The following is an 11,698-nucleotide window of genomic DNA, read 5'->3' as shown; positions in this document are numbered from 1 at the left end:
GGGTGGGGCTGGGGGAGGTCAGAGCCAGGCCTGGGTCACCCTGTTCCGGCAAGGGACCTTCTTCCCCCTCCCCGGGGTAACAGCAGCAGCCGGGGGCTCTGGCAGCGGTTTAAAGGGCCCTGGGCAGTAGCGGCGGCTGGAGCCCTGGGCCCTTTAAATTATCCCCGGAGCCCTGCCGCCGTTTCCCCAGAGCTCCGGCAGCAGGGCTCTGGCAGCAATTTAAAGGGCCGGCGGCTCCAGCAGACCCTTTAAATTGCACCTGGGGAAGCCGATCATCCCTGGTATGGTGCACTGGCTCTTGCCCGTACGCCATACCAGCTTACTTTCACCTCTGGGACTAGATGACCTTCTGAGATCTCTTCCAACCCTGATATTCTATAAGGCTATGAAATATTCATTGGGGCGGAGAAGGAGTAAGACTCCATGGCCCTGTGAGTAGCACATTCACCTGGGATATGACAGAACCAGGTCCCCGTCCCTTGGACATTTAATGATTTGTACAAAGCAGAACAGCTCCAACAGGAGGGAGTGAGACAGAGCCAATGCGGAGTTGCCAGCAGCGTACTGGTGAGAGCACAGACCTGCAGTGTCAGAGCCCCCAGGTCAAGTCACTTCTTCTATGACTAGTAAATTACCTGTCACAGCAGGAGACACTGGCTGCGACCCGCCCCGCTTCAATGAACCAGCTGCCCTCATCCTCCTGAGGGACGCTCACAGCACCAGGGCAAACGTTCAGGTTAAAACTCACTTCGCATTTGCCGGTCGGGAGGGATGAAACGTGGTCCCCCTCGCAGTGTGACCGAAGAGCAACAGGCCCGGCCCAAAGGCGCCCAGAGGGCGGGGTTCAGGGCAGCCGAACCCTCAGCCGCGAACCTCAGTGGAACGGTCTGTCCGCAGGAGGGAAGGGGCAAGTCTTTGGCGAGCTGGAGTCTGAGCCGGGGGCCTGTTTCCAGCTGGATCCCCTCCAGGGGGCAAGGGTAGAGCTGAAATCCTGCAGCTGGTGTTTGGGGCCACAGGCCTGGGAGAGCTGAGTGGTCTGCGGGGCGCTCTGACGGTTGAGACCACCCAGGACGGAGAGGGATTTAGTTGTTCCCCCCCCCCCCAGCAGGGGGAAGGGGATGTTAATTTTAAAAGGATCCCCTAGAAAACTGGATGGTTGAACATGGGCCTGTTGCAGCCCTGTGGGGGGGGGGGTCTGATCCCTCTGCATGGGGGGAGGGGCAGGGGCGATGGAGAGCTGTGCGGCAAGGAACCACGGACATGCAGGGGGCGGCATGGCAGGGGGGGCTTGCACAAGGGAGGCAGGCTGCAGCAGTGCTGACTGACGCAGGGGGAGCTATGGCCAGTGGGGAGCGCAGGGTTGCCCAGGAGGTCAGCGCTGGAGTTCGGTGCTGTCAGGGGCACAGCTGTAGGCTTGGGAGGGGTGGGGGGGGGAACAATTGCTGTGAAGTCACAGCTATAGGTGAGCTCCCCTGCCCTGCCCTCCACTTACCAGAAATCCCGGGTGCCCCTGAAGGTCTGCCTGGGGAGGAAGAGAAAGTGTGTGGAGGGTCTCACTTTGGGAGTGGGGAGAGGAATGGGACACAATCCTGACTCATCCCCCTGCTATCCCAGCCCCCCCCCCCCGCCGCTCTGCCACTGCCCCTCACTCCCAACTCATAGCCCCCTAGGCTCTCCCATGCCCCCAGCTCTGCCAGTGCCCCTCACTCCCAACTCACAGCCCCCTACCAGCCCAGCCCAGGGCTCCCACACACCCACAGCTCTGCCAGGCTTGGGGAGACTGACAGCGTCTCTGATCTGCTCCAAACCACGTCAGTCTGGGCTGGGTTCCAGACCCTGGGTTGGCAACTGATTGGGCACCTGACTTTCTGGGGAGAGAAGAAATTTATGGGTCATGAGTGGTGCAGGCACTGGAATCAGCATAGGAAACGCCCCTTCCTTGCATTTCTACACAGCTGTCGCTCTGTAGGCCCCTGTCTTCACCCCCATACTCCCAGCAGGGGCCAATGAGGATTTGCAAATCCCTCGCACAGCTCTGCCCTGATCTCTCTCTAACAGAGACAGAATCCCAGTTTGAAGCAGGGAGCTGAGAGTTCAGTGCAAACTCCACAAGATCCATCACCTCCCAGCTCCCCCTCCGTGTCCACAGAGCACCCTATGGGGAATCAAACATGATCTTAATGGAGGGATTCCCTAGTAGGTAAAGCTGGAATAGCATTTACCTTGATCCAAAGCAGGCCAGGTGCTGGGATCAGTCCTCCCAGCAGACACCCCCATTGCTCTTGAATCAATCAGCTGCAGAATCTGCAGATTTCAGAGTAGCAGCCGTGTTAGTCTGTATTCGCAAAAAGAAAAGGAGTACTTGTGGCACCTTAGAGACTAACAAATTTATTAGAGCATAAGCTTTCATGAGCTACAGCTCACTTCATCGGATGCATTTGGTGGAAAATACACTGGGGAGATTGATATACACACACAGAGAACATGAAACAATGGGTTTATCATACACACTGTAAGGAGAGTGATCACTTAAGATAAGCCATCACCAGCAGCAGGGGGGGAAAGGAGGAAAACCTTTCATGGTGACAAGCAAGGTAGGCTATTTCCAGCAGTTAAAAAGAATATCTGAGGAACAGTGAGGGGTGGGCTGGGGGGGAGAAATAACATGGGGAAATAGTTTTACTTTGTGTAATGACTCATCCATTCCCAGTCTCTATTCAAGCCTAAATTAATTGTATCCAGTTTGCAAATTAATTCCAATTCAGCAGTCTCCCGTTGGAGTCTGTTTTTGAAGTTTTTTTGTTGAAGGATAGCCACTTTCAGGTCTGTAATCGAGTGACCAGAGAGATTGAAGTGTTCTCCAACTGGTTTTTGAATGTTATAATTCTTGACGTCTGATTTGTGTCCATTCATTCTTTTACGTAGAGACTGTCCAGTTTGGCCAATGTACATGGCAGAGGGGCATTGCTGGCACATGATGGCATATATCACATTGGTAGATGTGCAGGTGAACGAGCCTCTGATAGTGTGGCTGATGTGATTAGGCCCTGTGATGGTGTCCCCTGAATAGATATGTGGACAGAGTTGGCAACGGGCTTTGTTGCAAGGATAGGTTCCTGGGTTAGTGGTTCTGTTGTGTGGTGTGTGGTTGCTGGTGAGTATTTGCTTCAAATTGGGGGGCTGTCTGTAAGCAAGGACTGGCCTGTCTCCCAAGATCTGTGAGAGTGATGGGTCGTCCTTCAGGATAGGTTGTAGATCCTTGATGATGCGTTGGAGAGGTTTTAGTTGGGGGCTGAAGATGATGGCTAGTGGCGTTCTGTTATTTTCTTTGTTGGGCCTGTCCTATAGTAGGTGACTTCTGGGTACTCTTCTGGCTCTGTCAATCTGTTTCTTCACTTCTTCAGAGTGGCCTTTAACTGCTATGTTTATAATCTCCCACCCTGGCCCTGCACTCTGATTGGCTCAGCTCTCAGAGGGAGAGGGCTGCAAGGCTGCTTGCCCTTAATGGAAACTTCCTGTCCAACTTGAGAACCAGTGACTGGGCATGTCCAAAAGCAGCGACACCCTAGTTCTGGATGTTGCTGGGCCTTTCTAGCTACGTCTGCTGAGGATTCCAGCTAAAATCCATCTCACTTCTCTCCCTTTTCTTTGGACTTAAACATCAAATGTTGTAGTGTAAAACACGTGGGTTACACATTATTAACAGTTCTACGGTAGCAGCTGGCAATTGGGCCCCAAGGTGATGTGCACATTTAGTACTAGGAATACGGTAGCCTACCCAAGATGGGGACCTCATTATGGTATGCATGTTATTAGCAGTATTATAGGAGCAGCAGGAGATTGGGCCCTATGATGAAGTACACATCTATTAGTAGGATTATGGTAGCCCCATTAGGAAGGGGACCCATTATGACATGCACATGATTAGCAGTATTATGGTAGCAGCAGGAGGGGACCCTGACTGAGACTGGGCCCCCATGATAAAGGCACATTTATTAGTAGGATTATGGTAGCCAAATGAGATGGGGACCCATTATGTCATGCGAGTTATTAAATTATTTGCAGTATTATGGAAGCAGCTGGAGGGGACCCACCCAAGAATGGGCTCTATTAGGACATGCACTTTTATTAGTAGGATTATGGTAGCCCAGCCCAGATGGGGAACACATTTTACTTGCACACTATTAGCAGTATTAGGGTAGCCCTGCCTTGCCCTAGCCCTGGCCCTGGCCCTGGCCCTGGCTTTATTCTGTGTCCTGGACTCTGTCTGGGAAGCTCAGCCCTTAAAGGCACCATCTGCATTACAGATGGTAATACAGAGCCATCTCTTGGTATGCCACAACCCAGGTGCACGTCCTAACTAGGAGACTTTTTCTGTATCCTTAATCAGAGGTTATAAAGATTGTTAATAGTGGTTGTGGAAGCAGGATGAGATCACCGAGGTCAGCTGTTTAGTATTGTATGGTGACAGGGTCACATTAACACCTTGGACTTTCTGTTAATTTCTGTCCACATTAACACACCAGCCCAGTGGAATCCTCAGCTCTGAGTCCGGCCCCCAGGCTCCCCCTACAATGCATGGGGAAAACGGGGCACCTGTGAAAGAGGGAGGGGCACAGAAACCAGGAAGCTGGGCAGGGAGCCCCCTAAACTAGCCAGGAGTGAAATACAGAGGAAAGGGGCAGGGCTGAGCCAAAACCTCAAAGGTTTTATTCAGGCACCTAATTCCCGTTGCTCTATCTCTGCTTTGATCCCTCTCCTGGAGTTAAAGTGCCCAAACCAGGTCAGCGCTTGCTCACCGAAGACCAGCTAGAAAGAGTGATCTCTGCATACCCAAGGAATTAGGGCATGTAGGAGGCTGGAGACCAGTTTTCAAATCTTTGTCACAGCAGAGACTTAAACCCAGGTCTCTGATACCCCACCTGCATCCCCTAATCACCAGGCTAATGAAATAATCAACAGAGCAGGGACTCCAGCCTGGGAGGTGCCCTGGCCACTGAGCTAGGGAGTCAATTGCTCTTTCTGTAGCTGGCCCAATGAATTTTTAATTATGAAACAGCTGCCACAGGAAAGACTGACAGAGACCAACACCAGAATAAGCAGCTGCTTAGTGGTTTCTGGAAGTTGCTTTAGCCATCCACAAGTTACTGGGCTCAGTTCAGGGGGAACTGGGTGAATTTCTCCAGTTTAATCTAGACTAGATCTAATGGTCCCTTCTGGCCTTAGCTCTACAAACTCTCCCCTGCTGACCAGTTTTGTGGTCTCAGCAAAGTGTGTTAGCATGGGGTGAGTTTGGGAAGGGGCTAACAGGGGTCCCAGTGATCACAGATAGGATCAGGACTGTTCAATATTTTATTAATGGCCCAGGATTACAGGGGGAACCGTGAGAGGGGAAATTTACTGACGCTACCAAATTATTTTGGTGTGGGAGGACTGTGAAGGGCTCCAGGCTAAAAGATGCAGATAAGTGGGTAACGTGACGGCAGATGAAATGCAGTGCAGAAAGGCTGAGATTGCACAGGAGAAGGAACCGTTTCAACGGAACGATAGGACGATATCAGAAAGCCAAACTAACCAAAATCCTGGCTAGAGCACTGAGGAGAGACTCCATCTACGAGACACAAGAGGGAGCCATTGCCCCATCCAGCCATCCCTTCCCCAACCCAAAGCAGAGACAGGATATAAATAGGTTTGAAAGTACTAGATTATTATCAGTAAATGTGGGTAAACGTCAATTTCACCCTACACGCACAAACCGGTGGAAACGTATTTCCATCCATAATCATCGACATTTATAAAGAGGCAAAATAAGAAAATTCCTGCCCAAGAATTTATCAGAGTTTGATTTAAGGCTAGGAGTACTTGTGGCACCTTAGAGACTAACAAATTTATTTGAGCATAAGATTTCGTGAGCTACAGCTCACTTCATTGGATGCATTTGGTAGAAAATACAGAGGGGAGATTGATATACACACACAGAGAACATGAAACAATGGGTTTATCATACACACTGTAAGGAGAGTGATCACTTAAGATAAGCCATCACCAGCAGCAGGGGGGGGAAAGGAGGAAAACCTTTCATGGTGACAAGCAAGGTAGGCTATTTCCAGCAGTTAACAAGAATATCTGAGGAACAGTGAGGGGTGGGCTGGGGGGGAGAAATAACATGGGGAAATAGTTTTACTTTGTGTAATGACTCATCCATTCCCAGTCTCTATTCAAGCCTAAATTAATTGTATCCAGTTTGCAAATTAATTCCAATTCAGCAGTCTCCCGTTGGAGTCTGTTTTTGAAGTTTTTTTGTTGAAGGATAGCCACTCTTAGGTCTGTAATCGAGTGACCAGAGAGATTGAAGTGTTCTCCAACTGGTTTTTGAATGTTATAATTCTTGACGTCTGATTTGTGTCCATTTATTCTTTTACGTAGAGACTGTCCAGTTTGACTAATATACATGGCAGAGGGGCATTGCTGGCACATGATGGCATATATCACATTGGTTGATGCGCAGGTGAACGAGCCTCTGATAGTGTGGCTGATGTGATTAGGCCCTATGATAGTGTCCCCTGAATAGATATGTGGACAGAGTTGGCAACGGGCTTTGTTACAAGGATAGGTTCCTGGGTTAGTGGTTCTGTTGTGTGGTGTGTGGTTGCTGGTGAGTATTTACTTCAGATTGGGGGGCTGTCTGTAAGCAAGGACTGGCCTGTCTCCCAAGATCTGTGAGAGTGATGGGTCGTCCTTCAGGATAGGTTGTAGATCCTTGATGATGCGTTGGAGAGGTTTTAGTTGTGGGCTGAAGGTGATGGCGAGTGACATTCTGTTATTTTCTTTGTTGGGCCTGTCCTGTAGTAGGTGACTTCTGGGTACTCTTCTGGCTCTGTCAATCTGTTTCTTCACTTCAGCAGGTGGGTATTGTAGTTGTAAGAATGCTTGATAGAGATCTTGTAGGTGTTTGTCTCTGTCTGAGGGGTTGGAGCAAATGCGGTTATATCGTAGAGCTTGGCTGTAGACAATGGATCGTGTGGTGTGGTCTGGATGGAAGCTAAAGGCATGTAGGTAGGAATAGTGGTCAGTAGGTTTCCGATATAGGGTGGTGTTTATGTGACCATCACGTATTAGCACCGTAGTTTCCAGGAAGTGGATCTCTTGTGTGGACTGGTCCAGGCTGAGGTTGATGGTGGGATGGAAATTGTTGAAATCCTGGTGGAATTCCTCAAGGGCTTCTTTTCCATGGGTCCAGATGATGAAGATGTCATCAATGTAGTGCAAGTAGAGTAGGGGCATTAGGAGACGAGAGCTGAGGAAGCGTTGTTCTAAGTCAGCCATAAAAATGTTGGCATACTGTGGGACCATGTGGGTACCCATCGCAGTGCCGGAATATGAACAAGAGGCTACTAGGCAGCTCTCCAACACCACTTTCTACAAGCCATTACCCTCTGATTCCACTGAGAGTTACCAAAAGAAACTACAGCATTTGCTCAAGAAACTCCCTGAAAAAGCACAAGAACAAATCCGCACAGACACACCCCTAGAACCCCGACCTGGGGTATTCTATCTGCTACCTAAGATCCATAAACCTGAAAATCCTGGAAGCCCCATCATCTCAGGCATTGGCACCCTGACAGCAGGATTGTCTGGCTATGTAGACTCCCTCCTCAGGCCCTACGTTACCAGCACTCCCAGCTATCTTCGAGACACCACTGACTTCCTGAGGAAACTACAATCCATTGGTGATCTTCCTAAAAACACCATCCTAGCCACTATGGATGTAGAAGCCTCTACACCAACATTCCACACAAAGATGGACTACAAGCCGTCAGGAACAGTATCCCCGATAATGTCACGGCTAACCTGGTGGCTGAACTTTGTGACTTTGTCCTCACCCATAACTATTTCACATTTGGGGACAATGTATACCTTCAAATCAGCGGCACTGCGATGGGTACCCGCATGGCCCCACAGTATGCCAACATTTTTATGGCTGACTTAGAACAACGCTTCCTCAGCTCTCGTCTCCTAATGCCCCTACTCTACTTGCACTACATTGATGACATCTTCATCATCTGGACCCATGGAAAAGGAGCCCTTGAGGAATTCCACGAGGATTTCAACAATTTCCATTCCACCATCAACCTCAGCCTGGACCAGTCCACACAAGAGATCTACTTCCTGGACACTACAGTGCTAATAAGCGATGGTCACATAAACACCACCCTATATCGGAAACCTACTGACCGCTATTCCTACCTACATGCCTCCAGCTTTCATCCAGATCACACCACACGATCCATTGTCTACAGCCAAGCTCTACGATATAACCGCATTTGCTCCAACCCCTCAGACAGAGACAAACACCTACAAGATCTCTATCATGCATTCCTACAACTACAATACCCACCTGCTGAAGTGAAGAAACAGATTGACAGAGCCAGAAGAGTACCCAGAAGTCACCTACTATAGGACAGGCCCAACAAAGAAAATAACAGAACGCCACTAGCCATCACCTTCAGCCCCCAACTAAAACCTCTCCAACGCATCATCAAGGATCTACAACCTATCCTGAAGGACGACCCATCACTCTCACAGATCTTGGGAGACAGGCCAGGCCTTGCTTACAGACAGCCCCCCAATCTGAAGTAAATACTCACCAGCAACCACACAACAGAACCACTAACCCAGGAACCTATCCTTGCAACAAAGCCCGTTGCCAACTCTGTCCACATATCTATTCAGGGGACACCATCACAGGGCCTAATCACATCAGCCACACTATCAGAGGCTCGTTCACCTGCGCATCTACCAATGTGATATATGCCATCATGTGCCAGCAATGCCCCTCTGCCATGTACATTGGTCAAACTGGACAGTCTTGACATAAAAGAATAAATGGACACAAATCAGACGTCAAGAATTATAACATTCAAAAACCAGTCGGAGAAGACTTCAATCTCTCCAGTCACACGATTACAGACCTGAAAGTGGCTATCCTTCAACAAAAAAACTTCAAAAACAGACTCCAACGGGAGACTGCTGAATTGGAATTAATTTGCAAACTGGATACAATTAATTTAGGCTTGAATAGAGACTGGGAATGGATGAGTCATTACACAAAGTAAAACTATTTCCCCATGGTATTTCTCCCCTCCACCCCACCCCCCACTGTTCCTCAGATATTCTTTTTAACTGCTGGAAATTGCCTACCTTGCTTGTCACCATGAAAGGTTTTCCTCCTTTCCCCCCCCCTGCTGCTGGTGATGGCTTATCTTAAGTGATCACTCTCCTTACAGTGTGTATGATAAACCCATTGTTTCATGTTCTCTGTGTGTGTGTATATAAATCTCTCCTCTGTATTTTCCACCAAATGCATCCGATGAAGTGAGCTGTAGCTCACGAAAGCTTATGCTCAAATAAATTTGTTAGTCTCTAAGGTGCCACAAGTACTCCTTTTCTTTTTGCGAATACAGACTAACACGGCTGCTACTCTGAAACCTGATTTAAGGCGATTGACTTTGCACATTTTGACATATGATGTTGACCATTTCTCTTTTAACAGTTAAAAAGCTTTAACTTTTTGCATCTTAGCATCTACTGTCTTTATATAATTACTGTCTGACCCCCGCTGTTGTCTGACCCTCCCCCAAAAAACCCTCGCAATAGTGAAAACTCAAATTGATAAAAATCACCAAAAATCCTTCAAAATTATTTTTAAAAACTCCTATTCTGCCAAGCCTACTTACAGTCGACTTCCCTTTTCCCCATATAACTTTATTTAATCACAGTAGTTTATTCCATCGAGTTCCCTATTTTTCCCTCTACTGTATCGGGGAAAATAGTATAATATCTTAATATTTGACATCTATACTTCAATTCACCCATTCACAGACAGGGAAAAAGGGAAGTCTCTTCAATCTACACCAGTGGTACATTCTGGTGCAAGGCTGCAAATACTGACTTTCCTCGGGCTATTTAGAAAGTCTTAAGAAACCCCGCAATTAGACTTTTGGGGTTTTTTTAATTCTTTCAGGCCTCTTTCCTGCCTTTTCTAAAAGATCTTGATGGCTGAGGAATTCTTAAACAAACAGTGTTGCATGTTTGAATTTAAATAACAATAACTAGAAAAGATGTCAAATAATTGGCTCAATTGGGATTATTTAATCAGAGATTATTAGTCAAAAATTAAACAGCAGAATACAGAAAGGAAAAGTATACATAAGAATGGTCATACTGGGTCAGATCCATGATCCAGCTAGCCTAGTATCCTGTCTTCTGACTTGGCCGGTGCCAGATGCTTCAGAGGGAACGAACAGAACAGGGCAATTTCAAGCAATTCATCCCCTGTTGTCCAGTCCCAGTTGCTGGCAGTTGGAGGCTTAGGGACACCCAGAGCATGGGGTTGTATCCCTGATCATCTTGGCTAATAGCCACTGATGGACCTATCCTCCATGAACTTATCTAATTTGTTTTAGCCCAGTTATACTTTGGCCTTCACAACATCCTCTGGCAAGGAGTTCCACTGGTTGACTGTGTGTTGTGTGAAGAAGTACTTCCTTTTGTTTGTTTTAAACCTGGTGCCTATTAATTTGATTGGGTGACCCCTAATACTTGTGTTACGTGAAGGGATAAATAACACTTTGCTATTCACTTTCTCCACACCAGTCATGATTTTATAGACCTCTACCATATTCCCCTACTCTTCTTTTTTCTAAGATCCCCATCTTTTTAATCTCTCCTCAAATGCAAGCTGTTCCGTACCCATAATCATTCTTGTTTTCCTTCTCTGGACCTTTTCCCATTCTAATATACGTTTTGGGATGGGGCGACTAGCACTGCATGCAGTATTCAAGGTGTGGGCGTACCATGGATTTATATAGAGGCAATACGATCTTTTCAGTTTTATTATCTATCCTTTCCCTAATGATTCCTAACATTCTGTTAGCTTTTTTGACTGCCGCTGCACTCTAAATAGATGTTTTCAGAGAACTATACTAAACTGGTCTGGACAACAGTTTAGCAGCATTGGATTCTTCCAGCTAGCTCCTAAAATTATGTCCCCTTATATACTGGTGTAGAACAAAGACAATCCTTTCTCATGATTTGATTTGATTTTGAATCAATAAGCCAATGACAGCTGTAATTACTTAATTATCACTGGGAAAATTTGCAATCACAATTAGCTCTTAAGGCTTAGACATTAATCAGTAGATTACTGGTTAGCTGTTACATTGATTTCAGAACACATCTGCTACACCAGATGTTCCTTGTCCATTATTAATCTTACCAATTACAGTACATTTATGTATATTCCTTATCAATTACACTATTTTGTCTATTACAACGCACTTCTATAGAAACAGGCATCCCTTTATAGACTATGCGGCTTTCCAGAAAAGAGACAAAGGAAATGACCTATGGACTGTGAACCTCTTTTCATGGTATCTGATTTACATAATGGATTCATGCATTCCAAGGCCAAAAGGGACCATTGTGATCATCTCGTCTGATTTCCTGTGTAACACAGGCTGGAGAATTGCCCCCAAATAATTCCTAGAGCAGATCTTTAGAAGAAACATCCAGTCTTGATTTAGAAATTATCAGTGATGGAGAATCCACCACGACCCTGGGGAAATTGTTCCAATGGTTAATTACTCTCACTGTTAAAAATCTACGCCTTATTTCCAGTCCAAGTTTTTCTAGCTTC

Source organism: Dermochelys coriacea, chromosome 6 (genome assembly GCF_009764565.3).
Source record: "Dermochelys coriacea isolate rDerCor1 chromosome 6, rDerCor1.pri.v4, whole genome shotgun sequence".
NCBI classification, from domain to species: domain Eukaryota; kingdom Metazoa; phylum Chordata; order Testudines; family Dermochelyidae; genus Dermochelys; species Dermochelys coriacea.
This window is presented reverse-complemented; position numbering follows the sequence as displayed.